This window comes from Leptidea sinapis, chromosome 28 (assembly GCF_905404315.1).
Source record: "Leptidea sinapis chromosome 28, ilLepSina1.1, whole genome shotgun sequence".
NCBI lineage: Eukaryota > Metazoa > Arthropoda > Insecta > Lepidoptera > Pieridae > Leptidea > Leptidea sinapis.
In genome coordinates this window covers 3,130,307-3,156,495 of record NC_066292.1, presented here as the reverse complement: position 1 = coordinate 3,156,495, position 26,189 = coordinate 3,130,307, and the positions used below count along the sequence as shown (strand labels likewise).

The following is a 26,189-nucleotide window of genomic DNA, read 5'->3' as shown; positions in this document are numbered from 1 at the left end:
TTTGCGTGTGTTTACAGGTCCCATAGTGGTAACGCACCGATCATCTCATGGGCTGCGTTCAAGCGGCAATTGACGACGTGCTTGCACAGATCCCCTCCGCTGAAATCGTAGTCTTGGGTGATTTCAACGGGCACAATGCCGAATGGCTTGGATCACGTACCACAGACTACACAGATCTGTGCAGAATTTTGCATTGGCGTATGGTCTGTCCCAATTGGTTGAGTCGCCAACGCGGCTCCCGGATGTGGATAGCCACATGCCGTCCTTATTAGATCTTCTGCTGACTACACATCCCGATGGTTACCAGGTCTTTGTCGACGCCCCTCTCGGAACGTCCGACCATTGCCTGGTCAGGAGTGTAGTGCCTATCCGACGCCAACGTCGCAGACCACCAGTGACCCGCCGCGTTTGGCACTACAAGTAAGCAGATTGGGATAGGATGCGTTCCTTTTTTGCATCCTACCCTTGGGGCAAAGTTTGTTTCCCTTCAGATGATTCTAGTGCCTGCGCCATTGCAGTAGCCGATGTGATACTGCAGGGCATGGATATTTTTATACCAAGCTCTGTAGTACCGATCGGTGGCAGATCATAGCCCTGGTTCGATGCGTCAGTTAAAGCAGCATTTGACTGCAAAAAACAGGCGTATCGAACTTGGGTTGCGGCGCTGGGCACAAAGGATCCGTGCAAAGTTCTTAAGAGGAAATATAACCGTGCCTCCAGATTTTTTAAGTGACAAATCACCCGTGCGAAGTCTAAGCACGTCGTCAAAATCGGCGAGCAGCTTTCCAATTACCCGACCGGAACACGCAAGTTCTGGTAGTTGTCGAAAGCTGCTCTTGGTAACTTCATCCAGTCGCCCATGCCGCCGTTGCACATGAGGAATGACACCCTGGCCCATACGGCAAAAGAGAAAGCCGAGCTCCTGTGCGCTCTTTTCGCCTCCAACTCGACTCTTGACGACAAAACACCGCCGACCATCCCGCGGTGTCAGAGCTTTATGCCTGAAGTACAGTTCAGACAGAAATCTATTAGGCGAGCTCTGTTTTCGTTGGACGTCAGGAAGTCGAGCGGGCCGGACGGCATTTCTCAAATCGTGCTTAGAACGTGTGCTCCTGAGTTGACGCCGGTGCTAACGCGTTTATTCCGGCACTCTTATTCCAAAGGTGTAGTCCCTGACTCATGGAAGTCAGCCCTTGTCCATCCGATCCAAAAAAAAGGAGACAGTTCGGATCCGGTGAACTACAGGCCTATTGCTATCACCTCCCTGCTCTCCAAAATCATGGAGAGCATAATTAGCCGCCAGCTTTTAGTATACCTAGAGAGTCACCAGATGATCAACGACCGACAGTACGGCTTTCGCCATGGACGGTCGGCAGGTGATCTTCTGGTATACCTAACACATAGATGGGCGGCGGCTATTGAAAGCAAGGGGGAAGGCCTGGCAGTTAGCCTGGATATAGCGAAGGCCTTTGATCGTGTATGGCACAAGGCGCTCCTCTCAAAACTTCCATCATGTGGGCTACCCGAGAGCTTGTGCAAGTGGACCTCCAGCTTCCTCACTGGGCCTAGCATACAGGTCGTTGTCGACGGATATTGCTCGAACCCGAAGCCCGTGAATGCTGGAGTGCCTCAAGGCTGTGTGCTATCGCCTACGCTGTTTCTTCTGCATATCAATGATATGTTGGACACCTACAACATGCATTGCTATGCAGATGACAGCATTGGTGATGCCGTATACACGGGCCATGCAGGTCTCTCTCGGGAAATCGTCGACCAGTGTCGGGAGAAACTTGTGTCTTCTATCGAGTCCTCTCTCGAGAAGGTCGCGGAATGGGGTAAATTGAACCTTGTCCAATTTAACCCCCAGAAGACTCAAGTTTGCGCGTTTACCACTAAAAAACCCCATTTGTCGTATCACCGCTCTTCGACATTACTTCCCTTAAAGCCGCACCTAGTATCGGAATACTGGGTCTCGAAATCTCGAGCGATTGCCAATTCCATGGCCATCTGGAGGGCAAAGCCAAATTGGCTTCGAAGAAGATGAGCGTCATCAATAGAGCACGGCAATACTTCAAGCCGGCCCACACTCTAGCGCTCTACAAAGCGCAGGTCCGGCCACACATGGAGTATTGCTGTCATCTGGTGCACCCCAGTATCTGCTCGATCCATTTGACCGCGTGCAACGTAGAGCAGCTCGAATTGTCGGGGACTCAGTGCCCTGTGAACGGCTGGATTACTTGGCGTTGCGTAGAGACGTCGCTTCATTGTGTGTCTTCTACCGCATTTATCACGGGGAGTGTTCCGAAGAGCTGTTTAACCTGATTCCTGCCGCCGAATTTCACCTTCGCACGACACGCCACAAGTTAGGATATCATCCCCACCATCTGGATGTGTGGCGGTCCTTCACAGTGCGGTTTTCAAGAAGCTTTCTCCCTCGTACTACAAAGCTGTGGAATGAGCTTCCTTGTGCGGTGTTTCCGGGACGATACGACATGGGTACCTTCAAAAAAGCGCGTACACCTTCCTTAAAGGCCGGCAACGCTCTTGTGATTCCTCTGGTGTTGCAAGAGAATGTGGGCGGCGGTGATCACTTAACACCAGGTGACCCGTACGCTCGTTTGTCCTCCTATTCCATAAAAAAAAATAAAAAAAAATGTGGGCGGCGGTGATCACTTAACATCAGGTGACTCGTACCCGTAAAAATGACCACTGTGAAGCCCTTTTGTGTCACCAAGCAGTAATTTTTAATCACCATTTATTTCTGTTTCGGTTTAAAGGTCGCCAAGCTTGAAATAACTGACTTTGGGTTCAATCAAAAATCTGTAGCGGCTCTGCATTAACATAACATGCAGCCGCAGGGAGTGTCACATACTGTCACCTCAACGTTCATAAGGAAATCTCAAGAAGGAAATTTTCATAATGTTAAAATAATAGGTTTTTATCCGAATGCAAGCTAACACCGTTGCAAATAAGTTTGTTAAATTGTTAGGTTTGTAAAATATGCAGTTCAATCCATAATACATTTTTCCAGATTGTCTCTGAATCGAAATAGTGTTGATAAAAATTTCTTTCGAAGCTCTGTTTCAATATTTAGAAGAATCGGATTTAGGAGGAGCACTTACTTAAGACTGAGCTGTTCTTTCATCCCTTCAGTCTCTCAGAAAACATAAATCACCATCTGATTATCAGTTTCTATTTTTGCAGTAAATAAACGTCCACTGCTGTACAAAAGCCTTCCCCAAAAATGTCCACGACGATGGATCCTGCGCTGCCCTCATCCGTCAATCTTGACCAGATAGTCGGTTTTCTTTTTCCCAGTAACGCACAATAAACAACTAGATTCACAATCACGCTCAAAAATTGTCTGAATCAAAACTCTGCCTATTAGGCAGAGTATTCATTCAACTGTGTTTGACCGCGTTTCGAATAGAATGCCACGCAATAACAAAGCGTTTAGTGAAAAACTATCCAAATAACATCGTATCCAAACTTAAAAAGGAAAGAGTGTAGTATTTCAGGTAAGTGTCCCTTTAAGTTAAAAAAAATATGTAACTTACTTGACTTTTTTATTCATTTTGCTAAATAATTACCTTTCAATTGAAAAACGAAATACATCGCCGACGAAATGTGTGAAAGAGTCGTCCGTCTTTTTGCACATCTGATATAATACATTGAACATTACTGCCACTAATTAAGGTGTTGATTTGAATTAATTTATTAATATTATCTGTGTAAGTTAATATACAACGCTGCTCGAAAATTTTTGACGACCTTTTAATAGGCGATGGTGAGTCTAGTTATTTATAGTACGTTAGTTCTTTCTCATACAAGAAAAAGTATAAAATTATAATTAAAGACAGATATTTTTCGCCACAATTGGCCAAATAGGTCTATTTTCTCAATTTTTACAGTTTTTATAAAGATATTCTATTAATTTTCTTGATTTAATCTAAATTATTCAAGTATTTCTTATTATTGCTTCATTAAAAGTCCGGACGTAAATGTCTCCTTCCTAGTGAAGGTCACGTTAATTGGTTGGTATGCAAATAGTTAACAATAAGATAATAATGTAATGTCGTGACAAATGCACATTATAAATGTCCTCGGTGACTCTGATGACATTATTTTTATTTTAATTGCGTCCAATTATGTATTGCCTGGATTTTTTATGTTTTTGGTGTCCTTAATAATTATAATGATGCAAAAAAAAAATATTGAAGTAGGTGTTACTTTGCGAAAATCCATAATTATCAAAATGATTTGAATTTTCTTTAGTATTAATTCCGCCAATAATTGTCTTTAAACAATTCGACGCGTCTTTCGCCTCTACGCCAAAATCTGGCACGAGACTATCCCTCGTCTTAAGTATTTTTATTATTTTTTATTTACTATTGTTTAAAGACGTTATTGTTTATTTAATTGGCGGAATTAATACTAAAGAAAATTCAAATCATTTTGATAATAATGATGCACTTATACACAAATTATCTATCCCCAAACTAGGCATAGCCTGTACTATGGGTACAAGACAACGATATAATATTTAATACAATATACTTACTGAAACATACAAAACTTACTAGCTGACCCAGCAAACGTTGTATTGCCATATAAATTTTTAAAAAAATCTTTTGGGGTTTAAAAATAGATAACGACCGATTCTCAGAGCTACCAAATATATGGTACATAAAATTTATCGAACTACAATTATTGTATTCGATTGCCATTTTGCAACCATATCCATTCACAGATCTGTGGATCAACAGAATAATATTAAAATCTAAAAAAAAATTACTACGATTTACTACGAGTAATTAAAAATTTGAATGGTGAAATTTGAAGTTGTATGTATTTTTCAATGCTGAATCATAATAAAACAAAAAATAGTCAAAAAAATTAAAAAAAATATTAAGAGGTGAGTCACCCTTATCATATATATGAAACGTAGATTTTTTACGATTCGCAGACCTACCCATACACACAATATTTCATACAAATCAGCTTAGCCGTTTCGTAGGAGTTTGGCAACAAACACCGCGACACGATAATTTATTATATATTTATTATAATTATTGAAACATAAAATGTATTTAAAACACGGTTGGATGCTTACTTAATCAGATTAATTATTTAACTAATGCCTCACCTACAAATTGGAATGCCGCTCACAATTTTGGGTTTTTTCATGAACACTACTTAAAATAAATTTATATTATAAAAAAAAATATTGGAATGGGGCTCTAAGTCATTTTAAAGTTAAAAATTGTCCTCGAAGAAAGTAAGGGGCATCAATAGAGTGAGACTAATACTTTAAGCAGGCTCACATTCTGACTCTCTAAAGGCGCAGGTTACCCCTTCGCACCACAGGCCACAACCTAATTATGATACCAATCATCTGAATATGTGGACTTCCTTTCAACCATGCACGACTTAACTTTGGAATGTACTTCCTAGCGCAGTATTACGACTCGAGTACTTTGAAAAAAGCGCGGGCAACGACATAAAAGGGCGGTCACACTCCCGTACTTCCTCTGGTGTTGTAAGACAGGGAGAGACTCCTTTGTGCAGGATGCCGGCTAGGTTATGGTTACCACAACCGCGCCTATTTCTACCGTGAAGCAGTAATGTTTAAGCAATATTGTGTTTCGCTATGAAGGGCGCCGTAGCTAGTGAAGTTACTGTGCAAATGAGACTTAACATCTTATGTCTCAAGGTGACGAGCGCAATTGTAGTGCCACTCCGAATTTTTGGGTTTTTTAAGAATCCTAAACGGCATTGCATTGTAATGGGCATGGGCGTATTAGTTACCATCAGCTGAACGTCCTGCTCGTCTCGTCCCTTATTTTTATATAAAGATAAGGTGGTGATCGAATACCATCAGTTGACTCCACTTTTGGTCTCTTATTCCAATAATGAAAATAGAATGTTTTTCTTAATGTGATGGAAGACGGATTGCACATACTGCCAAACTACCTAGATAGACTCAGCTCTGCGGCATTCGCCGTTAGAAGGATTAGAGAGTACCTACACGAATTTTGCGACCGCTAGACTAGTGCACTTCAGTTATTTTTATAGCATCATGACGTACGGTATTTAACTGTGGGGTCATGCTGCTGACATTGATATAGTGTTTGCTCTGCGAAAGAGAGCTGTTCGTTTTTTAAACATCATCAATATAAATTTCAATATAATAGGTTTTTCAGCTGTACATTTGGGTCTGACGCAGTAAAAATAACTTAATAATAATTAATTTATACTAAATAATCTTTCTTCTTGAAATAGCCGTATATTTGTGCATATCACGTCATAATTCGTTTAGTAAAAGACTATTTGTTACGTTCAAGCAGAGAGGGACTCTCTTTTATTTATTATAACTAGCTGACCAGACAGACCCTGTTCTGTCAATAAAAAATGATAAAGATTAATATCCTATTTGTGTGAACAGCTTTTACATAACCACTTTATAATTGCCAATTTTTTTAAGTATTAAATGGATGTCATATGTTATTCTTAAGACATAGACATATTCCATCGCGAAGGTTTCTGTAGAACTATATAAGATACACAATTCCACCGTACATTAATTTGTTTTATCTCAAAGGGCTTAGACAGCGTTTTCGTTGAAAGCTCCCGGACGGCTTATTTTTTTCCGACACCTCCAACTAATATAGTTAATGATTACAAAAATGTAAACAAGAACTTAACAAATTATATACTAAAACCTTCCTCGAGAACCACGGTATCCATTGGTGAAAACAAAATGTAAATAGGTGCAGTAATTTTTGAGTTTGTCGCGAACAGACAGACGCGGCGGAGGACTTTGTTTTATAATATGTAGTGATATGATATTATATATACGCAATTATTTATACATTTGGAAAGATACAGTAATCTTAAAATTGTATATCATTCAGCGTTAATTTTTAATATTTTTCTTTATTATATGAATGATAATTAAATACACTTCGCCTTTTTTACAATACAGCTTATTGTAAATTATATACAATATTCCTGTATTTATTCCAGAGTGGTACCTACTCACTGGTAATGCTCTCTACCGCCATATTTTTAGTTGAATTAAATAGCCGTAAATCCATCGAGCTCGGCTTTTACTGGCTTCATGCGGCACGGAAACTCTGCTGACCTACATTGTTGTAGAGTAGGTAAGCCAAGTAGGGTGAATGTCCCGCGTTCCGTCCCGGCTTACAACTATTAATTTTCACGTCCAAAATTTAAGGATTTTGTACCTAAAAGATAATTTAAATCACTGATCTAAAAATTATGAAATCTCTTTGATAATCTCAATCTTCAATATTGTCTGCAATATCAAAGGTACAATTAGTTCATTTGACATGTTTAAACAATAATGCAATATGTTTATACTGTCTTTGATTATAACCATCATATTCTCTCTAAGTTTAGAATTATAATTATTTATTATACTTATTTCGCAAAGTAATTTCATATTGTGCAGAAATAGCGTCATTTATTGTGTACAAATGTACTGGCAGAAAAATGTCTGTAGTTTGCTAGAAAAAAAAATATGGAAAGATTTGCTTCTTGTTGTTTGACAATTGAATATTTTGACAGCTTATAATAATTACACATTAAAATTTTATTTAAAAATATATGAGATAATGACATTTTTATTTACGATCTATTTTCTTATATTACAATTTATAAGATTTAACCTTGGTGAACAATGTAATTTTTATTTTATGTTAGTCAACAACGCACAACTATAGAAATTTTTTAGATGTAAAGTAGAGAGCAGCTCTTATTTCATCTGTAATATGTTTTGTCTATCAACTTCGTGTACTGAAGAAATAAATAATTACAGACCAAATCTGTTATATAACCATTCCACCCGTGATACACTTAAATCATTACATAGATTTTATAGACAGGGATAGAAACTTGTCGAATTTACGTTTGTAAGACGTTACCAGGCAGTCCTTATCTGCATGCTAACGGTACCTACTTTCGGTTGGTGGTGAAATCTCTGACGTCACTAATATCTCCATGGGAAGCAATCTTCTCTGAGAGGATAGCACCCGCAACTCATTTTTATACGTGGATTATGTTAGACCAACGCAACTAGCTTATTAATTAGTTTTAGTTTTTTATTAAATTGATAATTATGTTACGTGTACCTAGATTATAATATATTGTGTGATAATTATGTATGCAAGACTTGGGGAGTTTACCCTATCTTTCTTATAATAATAGGGACAGTATGTATATACTATATTGAGTGAATTTGTATGCTAGGTGTGTTGTAGTGTCACTTACAACGAAGTTGAAAGTTTTATACAACTTCAGCATACTTTAGCTCACAAAGTTGTCTATTTAGAGTTCGGAGTTAATGAGTTTCTTGTACTGTTTTGTATATGTTTGTAACCGACTTCTTTGGGCGCGATTTTGACCCACTTCAAACGGCTAGATTTCGTTCAAACTTTGTAGATTTATCGAGGACCGATGACATTACACTAATACAGCTCTACATTTTCCAAGTATACGATTAATAAAAAAATCTGACAAAGAATCATAAAACACACTCTTTGCCTACTTGGTACCATAGGAACATTGTACATATTACATTATCCACGTATAGCATATAGTATAGTAGTAGCATCAATCAAAAACGTGGGTAAAGGCCGTGTGTATTTCACATTTCACGTTTCAGGCGTGTCCCATTGTATTGAAAATACCAAGAACAAGAAAATAAAAATTAAAATAAAAGTCTACCATATTTTTGTAAAAGCGTCAAGAAGTTATCGGATGAAATTTTTGTGGTGTGCTTGCGAGATCGATGTTCATCTCTTTGGCGCAAGTATTACTGTGTTTTAAATAATATAAGATTTTGCAATGTGCAAGATTTTTTGTTTTAGTTAATATAATGGCCCATACTCACATAAAATACCACAGGAATAACAAGCGCGTTGCCAACCTTATAAAGCATTGAATAAACTAACATACTATGAATTAGAAAACACATTAGTACCTACGTGGCGGTCGAGGATCGAAACGCGTCGCGGGGGCTCCGCTGTGACAATATTTAGCAATTTTTATTTATTTGCACTGTTTTTTGATATGAAAAGTTTGACTTTCTTCATCTCCTTTACTTGGCTCCTTAACTTGTAAGTAAATAAAAAAAATGATCGACAAGTGTGTCGACCTATAACTCAAGAGATCCCCATGTTTGTCCGTTAATAACAGACTTAAAAAATCAATCATAGCACCTACATACCTTTCTTTGTGTTAGACATCGCTGTAGTTTATAATATTTTAGCCTATAGGGGCTTCCTGACAAACGTCACGGACTAAAAATATAAAAATAACTGGTCAAGTACTTACGTCACATAGGAGTTCCGTACCATTGTACTGTACTATTCTTTAAAAACATTTTGGAACAACCTGTAGGTATTGGTTTTATTTGTTGTTATAGTCAACCAGAGATGCAACCCGCTGACAGATAGATAAACAGTCGGACAAACAAACAGATAGCAGAGTATTAGTAATAGAGTTACCGTTGGTTACGGAACCCACAATACATACAAATAATATGAAAATGGTTTATTCCTTATGTTTTAGTTCTGCAATAAGCTCCTTTTAAGTAATGTATTTTTGAAATTTAATTATGTAATAAGAACAACCACCAGTTTCATAAAATATTGAAAATAGTGAACCGTGAACACCGATGAAGACATAAAGCACGTTTCTGTACTGGATGTAACGAACGCACTCGATGCGCGCGCGGCTATTTCCGTACGAATAAATAAATACCGCACACGCACTTACTGACGCAGATATAGAGAAACTGGAAGGTGCTGCTACGAGTAGCATTTACTATTTATAAATCAGAAGTATTTTATTTTTGTTTGCTTATATTCTACTTGGAACTACCCGAAGTCGGCTTATGAAACTTATTTTGTATATATCAGACATTATCATAATACCAAGGAACACTACTAGTTTTTTTAATATTTTTGGAATATGGTGTGATTGAAATTATTATGTAGGATAAAAACAATAGTGATAACTATATTTACAACACCAAATATGATTTCATGTTGGTTTCAGTGAGTTATAAGTCTTTGTGCTTTGTGTCGTGTGTGTGCCCTTCCATGTGTGTGGCCGGAGCCCAGTTAGTTTTAAGCACCACAATGGGGCTACTGGAAATCCAAGTGCTGGCAGCTGTTTCGGCCAACGGATCGGACTAGTTATCCAACTCTGGCATGCTGACAGCATTGGTATACTTCCTCGCAGTGATAAACATCCTAAAGTGGTCCTCGGCCATGCAATTATTTTCGAAATATTATTATAAATCTTTTATTATATTTATATTCATTATAATTCAACAAAAAACAAACACAGCCCTAATTTGATATTTAATTTAAAACCTTATGCATGTAAAATTCCACAAGATAGCAAAATCTTATCCCTTTATAATAATTATATACCTACCTATATTCTTCATTAAATATTAAATTATTTTAGCTCTTTATTTCTGACCACCTTTGAATAGAAAAAGTTTATTTCAAATTCAAGTCCTAGAGTACAAACAAAGGGTGAAACAACAATTCTAATTTCACAGGCTTGTATTTGTCGTCCAGATGGAATATTTAGAAAATCTTTCTTTTTTTAATTTTGAATAAAATAAGCTGACAGTCTTAGGCACTAATTCATCAATTTAATATAAATTATGTAAAATACATTGGCACATCCAGTGAATCTATGTAGACAAATATGACATACGGCATAGCCGCACTTGTGTGATAAAATGTTGGAACTGGAGAATGTAACGTTTGAGATCGCGGTGTATTTTAGTCTGTTACGTCACATCCGGACTATTGACTCCGGAATCAATGACGTTGAGACTTGAAATTGCCTGGTTTGATATCGGAAAGCCTTTGATCATTTAGATTAGATAATTATAGAATGAAACGATTAATACTTCCACCTAATCTAATCATTAATAAGAAGGAAAAGGACTATACATAGGTACAACCGATCGTAGACATCGAGCAATCAGCGCTGCACTGTATGCTAGTTAATGATCTCATAACGTTTGTAAGCGTAAACCAATGACTTTTTTTTATATGAGAGTGGGCAAACGGGCAAGAGGCTCACGGAATGGGGAGAGGTGAGGCAACCACCCATGGGCATCCGCAACAACAGGTGTGTCAAGAAATGCGTTGCCGGCCTTTAAGGTGGGAGTATGCTTTTTTCTTGAAGGTCCCTAAGTCGTATCTGTTCGGGAAGACCGCTGCCGGTAGTTGATTCCACAAAGTGACTGCGCGAGGCAAGAAATTTCTAACAAAACGCGCGGTTGTGGAATGCCAGACGTCTACGTGATGCGGATGGTACTGTGCACGTAATGTCCGGTGGTGGAATTAACCCGAACAGCTCCTCTGAGCACTCCATTTCGGATACGTATCTCTATTCTATTATTTATGGATATTCAGAGTGGAATATGTGGCATTGTAATGTTTAGACACATTTTAATGATGTGAAAACTTAAGGCAGGTTGAGCAATTTATTTTATGAGTATGCAGTTACACTCTTTGGAGTAAACTTGTCTCGCATAACATGATTAAGATCAGTAAGTATAAAGTTTACTAGAGTAGTTTATTTATTATATAAAGTTTTATTTCTTGGTAGGCTATGCTTCACCTATATTATACAAAACAAAATTTTTTTTTGTATTTTTAAATTTCCCACCTGGGATTATGTTTTTAAAGTATGTTTTTAATTCCATGAATAATTATTTGACTCGTACAGCCCATGTCTGACACTTACTACTGAGTTAGGAATCCCAGGTTCAAGACACGGTAGTTGCAAATGTTTGTTTGATGAATATAATATTTTTGTTTTTGAGTCATCAATGTTTTTAATTGAGAATACTTGTATATTTGAAATTTTACAAATTGAGAATACGTTTGTTGCCACTAGCTTTTAGTAAAATAATGTAAGGTTTAATACCTTACATTATTTTACCATATAGTCACCTTTTAACTAATTACACTTGAATTTTTTTTTAAACTTAATATTCCTTTCTTATAAAACTCGTCATCCTGCACAATTCAAACATCTTGTACCACAGCGACATCTTTAAACATGTACTAATCATTGTCCTTTTAAATAATCCTTCAACCTTGGAAATTCACTTTTTGCATCGCTAAGCATTCTGGCGTCATGGCAATATTTGGGGGAGGCCTTTGTCCAGCAGTGGACGTCTTCCGGCTGAAATGATGATGAAGCATTCTGGGAAACCAGCGTGCGGTAGTTTTTATTATTTTGCGTTTGTGTAAAATGCTATATTTGAAATGCTTACTTTCTCGGTTATAAGACATATCTACTGTGAAACGACGATCTGCTAAAACATTTATTTAATTTTTTAAATCATTTTTCGGACACTTTGAAATTTACTTTTTTCATCCGTTGAGGGTCATCTCTGGTGGATGCTCTTTTAAGTTTAAATTCAGCGCATCACATGTGCAGCTGCAGAATACGGTAAGAAACACCCACCGGCATTTGAACCTATAGTATCCTGCAAATCTTGACTAACTTATTTCCTGCTAATTTTTTTCAAGCAAAGTTACTTAATAATCACACGCAATTCAATATAGGCCAGTAGTAACTTTTTTGACTTTTAGAAAGGTGCAGACTCCTAAGAGTCTACTCACTATTGCTTGAAGTTGAACTTGAATAAGAGGAGCTAAGTGAATCCTGCAGCACTTAAATGGTATGTTTATAAGTTTGTTTATTCAAATATTCACAATTTCATGGGCTTTTTTTTGATATGGAAACATGATTACGTAATGTAAAGGTCTCGTCAGAACTAATCCAGCTGTTTCAGAGATTTTCTGGAAAAAAAGGCTTGTAATCATTCATTATATATAAAAAAATAAACTGTTTTTGTAATATTGAAACTAACAGATACAACGATTTTGTTTAATTAGTTTCTACATGCGTTAACTTTGAACAAGAGAGGTTGATAATTATAATATTGTCAAAGAACTATAGATACATGATTCGGGTCCACAATCCACGTACATAATGTTGGGGCAAGCTGTTAATTATAATAAGCGGTCCCGACTCAATAATCGGCCGTGCTGTGGAGATGACGCCCATCGCGTTATACCGGCTGTCCACTGGGGTGTCTGTGTGTTCTGAAATTAACAGGACATTACACTCCATTAATCATAAAATAGTTTTACTGATTTCACTGAAGAACTTTAGTATAAATACAATATTAAAACTATTTACTTTAAAGTATACAAATTCAATCTAAATAAGATCAAAATAATCTATTCCAAGAATGCTGCAGATGTAGAATCGTGAAGAGTATGATGATAACAACTTGCCACATCAATCAATAATTGTTACTAAAGCTGATTTAATTTGTGGATAAATGGATTTTTTTTCTAAATAATTTAATATAATACGTAGTCCTTGTTTTACTACATCATTATGCTACTTCTGCTTAAAACAATAATATCAAGATAGTTTCCCATATATTAATTCATATATTAAATTGTTAAGTATATAAATGAAATAAAATTGTTTCCCATTTCAATCAGCCAACAATTATTTTAAAACTATAGCTTTCTCATAAGATACATCGAGCCCCATCATCTCATTTAAAACCCCAAAATTAAACATTTTACAAAATAATACAAAGACACTAGTAGTTTATTTTGACAAATCCTATCCACCTGCTGCAAATACAATGGACAAGTTGATACACTACGTTTTCACCTCCTATCAACTTTAATCACCCGTGAACAAGTAATACGGTGAGTCAGCGAATAAATACATAATATGATTTTATCCAAATAATAAATGTAAAAATTTTGTTATTAATACACTCACTTTATTATTTATAAACTTGTAAAATATAAAAAATACTAAATTCCAGTATAATGATTCCATTAGCTCATGTCCCACGTTAATAGTAAATCATAGTATCCCTACACAAACGTGGGAACCGTGTGCGCATACGCAACCAAATTGCTTGCGGGCGGAGCGACATATCGCTTTGTTTTTAAAATAATTTCCGGACGTCATTTTAAAAACTTATCTCATAACAAATTTATTGCTATTTTGTATCCAGTTTAATTAGTTCAAGGATTTGTTTACTATTTTTTAAACATTTTGGAAATACAACACAATCATGGGAGTAGACGAGGTTTGTTCATTCATACAAAGTTGTTTACTTCATAGCTAGCCTAGATTCTTTCTGTAGGATTACAGGAATTAACGAGCGAACGCGATCTACCTGACCAATATAGTCTGAGTCATTATATTCTGCCGGTCATGATTTGTCCTACTAAACCAATAAAATATTTTAGATAAAAATATCTAATAGACGCGCCTTTATGTCTTGCAGTCTTCTTGCATGTCGCTTCGTTGTGTGTCTTCTACCGCATTTATCACGGGGAGTGTTCCGAAGAGCTGTTTAACCTGATTCCTGCCGCCGAATTCCACCTTCGCACGACACGCCACTAGTTAGGATATCATCCCCACCATCTGTATGTGTGGCGGTCCTCCACAGTGCGGTTTTCAGGGAGCTTTCTTCCACGTACTACAAAGCTGTGGAATGAGCTTCCTTGTGCGGTGTTTCCGGGACGATACGACATGGTTACCTTCAAAAAAAGCGCGTACACCTTCCTTAAAGACCGGTAACGCTCTTGTGATTCCTCTGGTGTTGCAAGAGAATGTGGGCGGGGTGATCACTTAACAACAGGTGACCCGTACGCTCGTTTGTCCTCCTATTCCATAACATGTACACGTTACAACTGTTTATTACGGCACACTTCAAACGAAAACGCAAGCCCAAACCCTTCTAATACCAGAGACAATTACGAATCCATGGAAGACATTTGACATTCAATTTTAGTTTAACAAAAAATAGTCGCATTTCCACCTGTCCAAGTACAAAGGCGCCGACATGAGGCCAAATCGATTAAGTGTATCGATTAAAAACTGCTCGATTATCGCACGATTAGGCCGAGACACACTGTTACTGGTCGTTACTTTAAAACGAACCGTTAAATACTGACAATGTGTGTGTTGTGTTACTCAGAAATTTGGTTTATTATCAATCGAAAATACATATTATGTACTTATAATGTACCTAATAGTATTTCCATAATATACAGATTCTATTTTCGATAAATAAATGACGATACCTAAAAACTATAATCATTCATTGTTAGTCGATCAAAACTCATAATATAAGGCACACACTGTTGTGGTTTAAATGGTTCTATTATTAGTTTTCGATGACATTTTTAATATTCACATATTAGCCTCATCTATATATAAGTATATAAAAGAGATTTCCACGTATAGGTATAGTCACTCATTACGATATCTTTGGAACCATTAGAGCTAAAGACTTGAAATTTGGTAGGAATATTCTTTCCTCCGAGTAGAGGTCAGCTAAGAACGGATTTTCCAAAATAAATTTTTACTAGCGTCTTTACGGCGAAAACTGAACATACAATATGAATCATTAATATTTTTTTTAATGAAAATAGGGACGGGACGAGCAGGACGTTCAGCTGATGGTAATTGATACGCCCTGCCCATTACAATGCAATGCCGCTTAGGAATCTTAAAACACCCCAAAAATTCTGAGCGGCACTACAATTGCGCTCGTCACCTTGAGACGTAAGATGCTAAGTCTTATTTGCTAGTCATTTCACTAGCTGCGGCGCCCTTCAGGCCGAAACACAGTAATGCTTACACATTCCTGCTTCACGGCAGAAATAGGTGCCGTTGTAGTACCCATAATCAAGCCGGTATCCTGTGCAAAGGAGCCTCCCACTGGTAAATTGTAGATTTGAGATCAGATCATAGTTTTTGACTTTCAATAAGTGATATTTATATCATATTTTGAATAAAAATATTCCCGCGCGTTCTGATTTTTGTGGTACGAGGCGTACAGCTGTGTACAGTCACGCACAAGGTTGACGAAAAGTGCCGATATCTTCTAATATAGGTATAAAATTCTGGTGTCATGATGTTAAACATTGAACTCCTCCGAAACGGCTTGACCGATTCTCATGAAATTTTGAGTGCATATTGGGTAGGTCTGAGAATCGGACAACATCTTTTTCATCGCCCTAAATGTTAAGGGTGGTCCACACGAAAGTTTTTTTTGACATAAATTTGTTTGATTATGAGTCAGCATTAAAAAATACATACAACTTCAATTTTCACCCATCTACGATCAATAGTTACTTTTGTATCGCGATTTTAATATCGGCAATACAACGTTTGCTGGGTCAGCTAGTTTTATCTCGTAATAAGTAAACGGTTCGCAGTTTATTGTAAGTATAGAATATAGATAAACCCTTAGTTGTTCACACTTGTTGTTAGAACGATCCGTAGCTAATGATACGAGTCTTATGATAACTATCAAACGGTGTCACCCGCGACTAATCCAGACACGAACAATGGTATTTCTTCATCAGCGACAAAAACATTCAATGCGCCGGCAAAATATAAGATTATGAGGGCACTTTATACAGGCTGTCCAAACTTTGAAATTATTATTTTTCATTTTACTAAAAATTTCCGAAAGGAAAATATTTACCTAATGAAAAATGACAAAAATAATAGCAATAATATTTGTTTTGAATTTTTGAAGTATGCATAAAGATACAAACCTAATTAATTTGCTGTCATCAAACAAGTGTGGGTAATTAAAAAACTGAAACTGATACATTTGGGAATTGAGACTTGTGATTAGGATATTACAGGTATTTTCTCATAATAATGTTTATAGTTTATAATTATTTGACCTATGTGTACATACAGTTTGATAAATATTTGCAAAGAATGGGCTTATTTTAGCGATAGTATATTATATAGTAGCAATATAGAGAATAATTAAATATTTATTAAATTATCTATGTAATTTTATGAAATTCTCGAGCCACAATATTAGTTGCCAAACTCCTCCGTCATGGACATATTCACTAGGTCTAAGAATCGGTTTAAATCTATTTTCATAGCAATTTTCATTTATTTATGTGGCATTTCAACGTTTACCGGGTCAGCTAGTTAAATTATAAAGTTATGGATCATTTTGAAGAAATCAGAAGATCTTTATTTTTTTGTAAACTTGATCTCGAAGCAACTGATGTAATTGTAGATTATTGAAACGGGAAAAAGACCCAGTACCTACCGACTTTTGAAAGTATTTAGGAAATTAACTTGCAACAGCCTGTATAAGACGAAAGCCAGCGGGGGTGAACGTTATAGAGTCGGGCGCCGCGCGTCGCAACCTTTGTTTCTTTATAACTTTTTAATTTAGTTTGTTTTTTTAAGCTAAGGACGAATAGTGGGCCAGTTATGATGGATGAGGTTTTATTATATTTTTAACTTACTTCATTTTGAACGTGGTCACTAAACATAAATAGTTATAGATATATAACTCTATTATAATATTTATATGTGCATATATGACTATCAAAAATATAAACCAATCCCTGGCTAACTCAAGTTCTCTCTCTATAGTTGAAATCTTTAGTATTTTTGTCCAATAATATTTATCTTATATTATATACCTGCCTATTATTACAATTTCTTTTACAATAATCTTAAAATATAAAAATTACGTGACACGTTGTTTGTCCGCGATGGACTCCTGAACTAACGGATTAATTAACGGATTTAAATCGGGATTACTTCATGGAGTGCAGTTTAGTCCAACTTGAGAGATAGGATACTTTTTATTTCGATTTGGGACCCTTAATTATTTTTATTTCCAATATTTGTTTTGTATGGACATATTTTCTATGAGAGAATTTATTGACGCACGGTTTGACAGTTCTGCTGTAAATCAATTTCATTAAAACAACAAGGAGAATACGTTACGAAATAATTCTTGATGTTATGAAATATTATTGAGAAATACATAAAAAACAGTAAATTATTGATTAAAGTACAGAACAACGTCTGTCGGGTCAGCTAGTAATATTTAAAAAAAACTCTTGGTGCATTTCTTACCCGTGGTAATAATAATTACTTTTTACTACCGGAATATATATTTTTGTAATATTTTTCTGATTTCTATAATTAAATCATCATATTTTGAAACATATTATGATATTTTGTCGTCGTATACGTAAATATCATACCCTTCAACCAATTTTACTAACTAACTATCACGGGATTCAGTCTGTCCATTTTATAATAATAATAATATTGACACACTTTTACACAAATTATCTTGCCCCAAATTAAGCCTATAGTCTGTGTTATGTATTACAAGACAACGATATATTTAATACAATATACATAAATACATATAAACATCCATGACTCGGAAAAAAACATCAATATTCATCATATAAACGCTTGCACCTACCGGGATTCGAACCCGGGACCTCTAGCTAAGTAGGTAGGATCGCTAACCACTCGGCTATAGGTACAGGTTGTTTATTTTAGAAAGACTCTCGCAAACTTGTAAGTTATATTATAAATTTATGAATAGGTAGATATAACTCATATACCTACTCGAACACACGCAACCACGATAATCTATAGTCTCCAAAATGGCTGGATCGATTTTGCAGATTTTTTCAGGCAATCTTTGTAGTAGCTCAAGAAGTGATCATGCAAAGTTTGATAGGGATCAGATCAAATATTGTGTTTTGGTAAGAAAATTTTAAAAATTGGTTTTTAAATGATGTGGTTACTTGGAGGACTTCTCAGTAATCCCGGCTAACATTGTAAGTGCGAATGGAAGTTTGCTTCGCCTTCACACCGTTATTACTATCCATCGAATCAGCATAATTTTTTTTACAAGTTAGGTGTTAGTGCCTAGGTATAGAAAAAGATCTATCTACCTGAGCTAATCGCACGCATCTCATGGTTCCCAAGGTCTGGAAGTCCTGTTCAATGCCGTCCAATCACGTCAGATCGGGCTTACCACGATTTCGACCTTCAGGTTTACCTTCTAAAACCATCCATCCGCAGTTCTCTGTTTTATTAAATTGGGGCCGCACATAAAAAATTTACCCAGTTAATTAAAATTGTTTTATTAAAATAGGGGAAAAAAGTTTCTTGCGCCGTTTCTTCTCTCTTAGAAAGCCTTAAATTCCGAAGCGGTGGTAGTGTTAAAACTGAAATAAAAATAATTCTAAAGTAATTTTAAGAAAATAAATGCCTTTTAAACAGAGCTTTTAAACTGTTATCATCCATCGCCGAGTCTTATCAAAGCACAGTTAAAATATGAGTGATAGTTACATTTTCTTTATAAAGGAGTAGGATAAACCAGATGTTAAGTGATCACCGCCCACATTCTTTTGCAACACTAAAGGAATCACAGGAGCGTTGCCGGCCTTTTAGAAGGCGCTTTTTTGAAGTTCTTCATGTCGTATTGTTCTTAAAACACCGCACAAGGAAGCTCATTCCACAGCTTGGTTGTGCGTAGAAGAAAGACGGTGCCAGCTGTAAACATACCGAAAAAATAGCGGCAAACTGTTCACCTCTATTTTCAGCAACTCACGCACACTAAAACAAAGTCAATTCACACTACAGTAATTAACTTGGCCTGTTGTCATGGGTCGCATAGCAGCAAGAGGCTCTGACTAGACGAATAAATTATCTAAGCTCTGACATAAAAAAAAAAACAAAAAACGTCTGCAGCTAACATAAAATACCAGTAAAAATGTGGTGTGTACGTAGGTAATTTAAACATATAAATCAAATGAGAAAGCGACTCCATTTAAAATCTTTAATGTCGCAAATAAAAATGTCCGGTCACAGAATACCGAGCACCAAAGCTTTTAGTGTGACATTGACAACTTGACATCAGCGTCCGTCAGTATGTTCGTCCGGCTAATTCGAGACACGGCCGCGGGGTGGGCCGTGTCAGTGAACTTAATCACCGTTTAATTTAAACTTGACTTTACGCCGTAAAGTTTACGGTATCAACAATCAAGGCTATAGATTAAGTGTAGATAATTTATACGTCCAGATAGAGCCTCTTGCTGCTAGACAACCGATGAAAACAGGCCAGGTTTATAAGTTTAGTGTGCGTGACAAGCTACGTCTTACACTCGCGATTTATACGTGAGTTTGTGATAGTGCGCGTGCATTGCTCAAAATAGAGGTTAACAGCTGGCAACCTCAATTTATTCGAAGTTTTCACAGCTGTCGCAGTCTTTCTACAATAAATGATCTAAGAAGGTATTAAGCGTATTTTATAATTTGGATGAAAAACTAGAACATGCGCATAAATAATAACAGAATTTGAATTTGAAACATAATAAGGACATTGTCATCCCTGTAATAATCTGTGGGCTACAAATTTAAAGGTTAAGTTAGTAAGTCGGCAAGTTTATCTTTATTTGGAATAAACACTACAAATACAGGTAAACTTAAAACTAAGATACATCAACAACCACAGAAAAAACTAAAGTAAAACTTATTCTATATCAACATAATAAGGTGGTGTTTGCAGTGTTTTGTCCCAAAAAGGTTTCCTACTCAGCATATTAGTTGGGTATAACCCAACACTGATTTTTTCAGTAGAAGCAGCTTAGAAGCTTCAAGATGGAAGCCTAACAGGTCAAATTAGGTGAGGCCTTTCTCAGATTTATGAACTTGAACTAATATTACTGTCGCGATAACCGGGGCGAGATAGGAATCTAATGATGACTAATAAATGATGAGTGAAAAACTAAAATTTATTAATATTTCCTCCAACCCAACTTAACCGTCGTTAGTAGCAACATTTAGGATTTAAGAACTTTATTTCTCAGAAGAATATTACAATATTCGCTTAAAGAGAAAGTATATTCTATAATATTATGTGAACCGTGAGAATATAAAAATATGTTTTAATATTAACATAAACAATGTAAGTAAAGTGGAAAAAAAACTAGTAAACACACACCAGATGAAACCCTTAAATTTTAGAAACTGAATAGGAGAGAACTTCTTTGTAAATGTAGTGCGACGAAAGTTTTGAATGTTTCGCTTATTATTTTTCAATTTAAAAAAGAAAACTGTTGGTTTTTGAGAAAATTTGATAAAGTTTTTATTTTACTTAGCTAGCTTTCAGTTACCAAAAGTAACTTTAAAAAAATCTTCCTCTGCAAAGGAGCCTTACGTGTCACTCTCGAAGTCACCTTAACTGGTCGGTACCAACACCGGCAAATCGTGAGTAAAACCGATATAAATAAATAAAGTCATCAATATCTCACGAAACCCTTTAACATTATTACACCTTCGCTGTCACTCAATAATTAATAGTTGGTTCGAGAGCCCTCGCAAGCATCAGAGATGCCGCGGTAATTACTTACGTATCCACATCATAACGCAATCAGTGTCATCCCGATGTCCCTCCCGCCTTTAATTGTCACGTGACAATGGGTGCGTGACAAAAAATAAAATGTCACGTCATGCGCGTTGATGAGAGACGCTTTGTCGGTGAGATTCGGTGATGAATATAATGTAGGTATGTATTCTAGTAAAGATTCTTCTTATTAATATGTTTTTTTATGGAATTCATGTTCGAATTCAAAATACAATTTTAAAATCACTTATTGAATGTGAAAATCTAGGTACATCCGGAAAGATATGCCTCAGACCTGAGATGAACGAAATGGGGAGGACATAGGTATGAGCGTAAGGGACACTTGATGGTTGAAAATTGATTATCAGATGACGGGTGCTGTCGGACTTTTAACTCGCATGTCATCACGATATCTCTGGAACCATAAGGCCCAGAGGCAGTGGGAGGCTCCTTTGATACATTATGCCGGCAAGATTATGCCTACCACAACGGCGCCTATTTCTGCCGTGAAGCAGTAACGTTTAAACATTAGGTACTGTGTTTCGGTCTGAAGAGCGCCGTAGCTAGTGAAATTACTGGGCAAATGAGACTTAACATCTTATGTCTTAAGGTGATGAGCGCAATTGTAGTGCCGCTTAGAATTTTTGGGGTTTTCAATAATCTTGGTTGCATTGCAATAATTACACTGCATTTTAATGGGCAGGGCGTATCAATTACCATCAGCTGAACGTCCTGCTTGTCTCGGCCCTTATTTTCATAAAAAAAGACGTGCCCTTCGTCGAGTAGAGGTCAGCGCCGCAAGGATATTAATAAAAATTTCACCCGCAAAGGAGGTTGCGGGGGCGATAATTGTATAAAGCGATAATGAAATGGAAGATTTGTATGAGTAGGTATGTATGTATACACATCTAGTAAGTATAGATTAGGCATATCATAACAAAGAATGTCCCATAACAATATGGCTGCGATCGATAGACCACATCTGTTGGGAAATTGCTTTACTGTGATTCAGCAGTTTTTAGATGGAGGCGACAACAGTCATATATCATTTTTGTAATAAGGTCTAGGTATCAAAAACACTTACTTACCTAAGGATATCAAAGTTTAGGTAGGTAGGTATATTCTTTAGCCCTGCGTAGAGAACTGGATTATTTCTGCATCTTCTACCACATTAGGTACCTACACTTAGATCAAATTAAATCAAAATCACTTTATTCATGTAGGTCACAGAAATGACACTTATGAATGTCAAAAAAAAATTCTTATTAAATCTACGGCTACTTCGTAAAGGGTTGAGCTAATGAGATGAAGTAACAAGAAAGTCATTGCCTCTCTTTTAAATCAAGATTTACATTTACATTGTTTTACAAATCATTTCAATTACAATATAATATGTAAAATGATGCAACAAACATACTCAAACGTCAAATAGTAAATGCCTTACACGAGTAAGGCAACATTTTGCGGAGTGAGTATTCTGTACTTTTACATATTCTTTGTCATAGGATAGTCTCCACCTTAAAGGCCAGCAACTCATCTCTTGAGCCCTGGTATTGATGATGTCCATGGGCGGTTGTCTCACCGCTTCGCCTCACGTGAGCCTCTAGCCTGCTTCTTGTGAGCCTTATTTGCCCATTATTTATTATAAACAATGTTTTGTAATTCACTGCTAAAATTATCAGCATATTATGTTGGAGGTGTTACCTATCTATCTTGAACAGGCTAGAAGACAATATTGACGACGAGTTCATCTTGAGTGAATCAGAGAAAGAGAGAGAGATGATGAGAGTAGAACAAAGCAAATTTTATAACGAGGCGGTACTTGAACGGTTAGCTCAGTTGGTTAGAGCACCGGCACGGAACGCCGGAGGTCGTGGGTTCGAATCCCGCATCGTTCATAAAATTTTGTATTTCAAATTTTATTTGTGTTTTAATCCTAGAAGTGAGGGTTATCACTTTAAAAAAAACGTAACATATTGTTATGATGAAGGAGAATCTGATAGGCCAATGCAGCAAGATAGATCATCATAGGTCAGATTTCGTACGCGGTGAGGAAATTGATTCATCTGAAGATGAGGTCGGTGCCGATCATAAAATGTAAAGATTATACCTACGAGTTCCAAATCTTAAGTCAAGATTTAAATACTTAGGTTTATTTATATTCTTACTTTTACCTAACTATTATCTAAGTAGGTCGGTAGGTACCTACTCTCCTATTATATACCCACTTAGGTAGGTACTTACCTACCCAGGTACCTATACTTAATAGGCAGCTACCTAATAGGTCCCTTGATAGGAGCTAGGTCGAAAGGTTGGCCCACTATCTACCTACTGTTTAATATTAAATATCTAAGCAGCTAGATACTTACCTACTCAATTACCCTACAATTAATTACCAAGCTCAATTTCTCCAAAGTGGAGGTATGTCTGTACCTACCTATAAAGGTACTTCGACAAAGGAATTAGGTAACAATTAACATCTGTAACATCCATCTTAGATTATCTCCCGTAGTATCTACCTAATCCCAAACCATTGCCTAACTTTAATATTAAACTGTTCACTAAAAATAAATGTGTTTTATTCATAACATTTTAAATATCCCAGCATCAAATCTCAACTAGAATTAAAAATACATTGAATAGAAAAGTAGCAGCCAACCAGAGAAAAGGCGGGAAACCTTTCAAGTTACATTTGTCACCGGTGTCATTGGGCTACGCGACGCGCGCTATTGGTGGAGAATGTCGCGGGCGGTGCGGTGACATCACTGATTGGTTCACTCTGTCACATAGGGGCGTGGCTGCCGGTGACACATTTCACCAATCATGTGTGTTCTATATTTGAATTCAAATTGACTAAGAAGAGAGTGCTTTTCAGCCAAGGATATTAGTAAAAACTCATTGGTTCTAACCTCAGTTATTAAAATAAAAATAACAATTTTGGCATTTATTGTACCTATCTACATTTATCTTTCTCTCGTTATCAGATTAGTAGATGAGGTTTTTACCATTGTTTTATATTATTCGGTATATTTTAGTTACAGATAATTTATTAATTGAGTATTTATACCTACCAATCTACAGGGGTAGATTTTTATAACAATAATTGTGCTATGGTATCTAACCGATTTGTCCCAGTATCACGGTTGACTCTCCGGGGTGTAGGTCACGCGATCAATAACGCAATCCCCTCCGCCCTGGTTAATCCCCTCTGCGCCCGTCACCCGCGCACACCCCGCGGACGACCCACGTCGCGGTGACCCCTGCGTATTAAGAGCGACATCACACCAGCGACGAGACGCAGTGAAAAAGACCTATCTACCCAGGTTATACTAAGTAGCTATTAATATTCACTATAAGAACATTGTGTGCAGGCTTTAGGCATGGTGAGTTATGGGTACATATCTATCTAGATATCCTTGGTCATGCTGCTGACATTGATATAGTGTTTGCACTGCAAAAGAGAGCTGTTCGTGCTATATATCAGCTTGGTTATAGACAGTCTCTCAAAGAAAAATTTAAAGAAATAAATATTATGACTGTTTATTGTCAGTACATTTATGAAAATTTAATATATGTTCACAAAAATCGTCACCTTTTTGCTCTTAATAGTGATTTTCATTATTATAACACTAGAAATAAGGGATTGCTTGTAACTAATTCTAGTAGGCTTCATAAGATACATAATAGCTTTAAGGGTAAATGTATACACTTCTACAATAAAGTCCCAGCCACTGTTCAGGCATTATCTATAAATAAATTTAAATGTTTTATAAAGAAATGGCTCTGTCGTAAATCCTATTACTCCACTGCTGAATATCTAAATGATCGGACAGCCTGGGACTAGATTGTGATTATTTTATAGCGACTGTACAATATTGTATATTTTTATTGAAAAGAGCGCAGAAAAAAGAATGCTGGGAGAGTTTCTTGCGCCGCTTCTTCTCTTTCAGAGCGCCATTTGTTTCCGAAGCGGTAGTAGTATCTAGTAGTATAAGAAATAACATCAAAAAGAATTCTACAGGAATCAATTATGAGAAAATAAATGCCTTTTATGCCTTTTTATGCCTTTTTATACCTACCATTATCATTTTTAGGCAGATACTTAAGTGGAATAAGTACCTATTCAATTAAAATCGCGCATTTAGGTATACCCTTACAATGCGATGTAAACAATATGTTATGTTTTTTAAAGTGATAACCCTCACTTTAGATTTACAAGAGCGACATCTCAAGTCAATTTCCTAATATGCAAATATTGGGGTTGAGCAGGTTATCAACTATAAATTAGATCCTGTAGGTGAAGCCACAACCTGAGAGTTGAACAAAGCAAACAGAATTTTATAACGAGGCGGTACTCGAACGGTTGGCTCAGTTGGTTAGAGCACCGGCACGGAACGCCGGAGGTCGTGGGTTCGAATCCCGCATCGTTCATAAAATTTTGTTTATCAAATTTTATTTGTGTACAATGCGATGATAGAATTTATTGACATGCAGGAATTTGTCTAAACTGCAGGTATTAGTTGAAATGCTTGGGAACACTAGTGGGAACACTACCTGTGCCTAATAAATTCAATAGCATTACCTACTATACTTACACACAACAACGCGACGTCTAGTCAGGTAGAGGACCTACCTACCTAAAGCAAAACAAACTTCCTTCTTATTTAAGTTTATAGCTGTCATTGCCTACTTGATTATATTCTTTTTTATGAAAATAAGGGACATTACGAGCTGGATGTTCAGCTAATGGTAGTTGATACGCCCTGCAACAATGCAATGCCGCTCAGGATTCTTGAAAAACCCAAAAATTCTGAACGGCACTACAATTGCGCTCGTCACCTTGAGACATAAGATGTTAAGTCTC

The 26,189-nt window shown here is 36.5% G+C and overlaps 1 long non-coding RNA gene across 1 annotated transcript; it reads right to left on the bottom strand.

Annotated features, from left to right (window-relative positions):
- Window positions 1–12,943: 12,943 nt before the first annotated feature.
- On the bottom strand, window positions 12,944–22,535 carry LOC126973147 (uncharacterized). Its single transcript, XR_007731270.1, has 3 exons — window positions 22,414–22,535; window positions 18,870–19,145; window positions 12,944–13,175 (listed from the first exon to the last, which is right to left on the bottom strand). It is a non-coding gene; the product is annotated as an uncharacterized LOC126973147 (long non-coding RNA).
- Window positions 22,536–26,189: the final 3,654 nt, after the last annotated feature.